The sequence below is a fragment of the Populus euphratica genome, unplaced genomic scaffold, assembly GCF_000495115.2.
Source record: "Populus euphratica unplaced genomic scaffold, PopEup_1.0 scaffold1.1, whole genome shotgun sequence".
Lineage (NCBI taxonomy): Eukaryota > Viridiplantae > Streptophyta > Magnoliopsida > Malpighiales > Salicaceae > Populus > Populus euphratica.
The window spans coordinates 5,617,061-5,619,188 of NW_011499845.1; positions in this window are offsets into that span (position 1 = coordinate 5,617,061).

Here is a 2,128-nt window from a genome sequence, read left to right on the forward strand (position 1 = left end):
ACGTTATTCTTTTTGGAGTTTTTTTTTTTTTTTTAGATTCTTTAGGTGTGGACACGCTGGTCACGACCGCTTCTCTTTTAAATGCCGTTATCCATGTGCACCAATAGTAACCGTTAGTTTTCACAACTCTCATCTTCACCGTCTAAAATAAAATATGAAGGAAATCGGTTGCTTGTCATGGTCCAGCCGCGGAATTTGAACCGGCTGCATTTTCTTTATCGGTCCTTGATTGTTTCCCAAGCTATCACAATGCTTCAGAAAGCTTCCTTTTAATTCAGGTTCCCAGCATTCACAAGGGCGCGAGTATTTCAACACAGTTAAATGGCTTGAAAGAAAATATACTTTGGAATCTCGTCTTCTTAGATATCTAAACAATTTCTCAACGCCGAGGCTTTAAATAGAAGAAATTGTTTTTGAAATAGGTTAGATACCATCTGTTTTCTGGGTTGTGTCGTGATTTAAAAAATTTTAAATTTTAATGTGTTAATATTAAGAATAAATTTTAAAAAATAAAATATATTATTTTAATAAACTTTCATGTAAAAATTATTTTAAAAAATAATTATTACAGTCCATGAAAAAAACAGCTAAAAATCATGTTTAATAAAGTTTAAAAAAATAAGCAACTTATAATTTTCATGAATTCAAATGAGTGTATTTAATAATGAATTATATCTACGAATTAAAAAATAAAAATCTATCCAACTTAAAATCTCTTTTTAAGAATTTTAATTTTTATAATTTAAATATAATCACAGATACATGTATTCTCTACAACCACGAACAAGTATTATAACCAACAAGTTAAAATCTATGACTATATTGCCTTTTCTTTTTACTCTTGCCATGTGCCAAGAACTCGTAGCCAACATCTATTGGTATATTTCTTAGTGGTGATATGTTGCTTCAGTTTCTCACATGTTCCTTAAAATAGTCAAATCCAAGGGTCATTTTTTTTCCCACGAGGAAAAAAAGTGAACGAGCTTTTCTCAGCAGTAAATAATGGCATATAAAATTCATCTCTTGACAATCACTTATTATAAGAAAATGGAAAAATCAATACCTCTAGTTTATGATTTTCTTAAATTTCATTGCATGGAAAAAAAAGTTTTGATTTCTAATCAAGTCCTTCCAGCAAGAGTGATTAGAAACACGATAATATATCAAGATTTCAAGATAAACTCTGTCGACACCTCATGAGGAGTAATAGATTGAATGATTTTTGAGAACATGGAGGATTCAATAGACAGATGTTCCAGTATCGTTCACTGAAATAGAAAAATGAAAAAAGTATAGTTACTGGATCTACTGTTATGTCCTTTTTGTGTTCATATGTGGACTTGTAAACCAAGGAGAGTTTTTATTATTTATTTATTTCTGGGAAGTGAGCGAAAACCGTAGGCTACAAGGAGTGGACGGGTCAGCTCTCGGCTGATTTCGTGTGGAGGTTCGCGCTTCAACGAACAGTTTTCTATGGGTTCATTACGTTGCTAGTGGCGGATTCAATGTGTTTTTCCGTAGAAACTGAATTAACGACTTCATTTATATTTTTTTATACATTATTTATTTATTTACCAGTCAGAAAAATACCATCTACATGGACAAGAATAAAAACTCTTAAGAGTTTGCTGTTTGTAGATGAACAATGATGTATTAATTTTGGATCTCTGAAAGCTTAGTGTGCAAAGAAAACTAGAGAGTATCTCAAACCAAGCTTGTGGAGCCCGTTTAAGTCCATAAAGAGATTCATGGAGTTTGCAGACGAATTTGGGTTTCGTAGAATCTTCAAAACCCTTGGGTCAAGTCATATAGACCTCCTTAGCAATGGTGCCATGTAGACAAGCGTTGGACACGTCCAACGCCTTAAAATCAATCCATTTGATACTGCTAATGCTAGTACAATTCGAATTGTGGTGGATTTCTCGATTGGACTAAAATTTCCAGTGAAATCTATACGATATGGTTGAGTGAAACCCCTTGCAACCATTCGAGCCTTTGAATCGTTTAACTCTGCCATCTGCTGACCTCTTTATTCTGTACGACCATTTATTTCCCACCACATTTGCTTCAGGTGGTTTTGGAAAAAGAGACAAGGTGCGGTTGGAGATAAGAGCGGCGAATTCGTCCT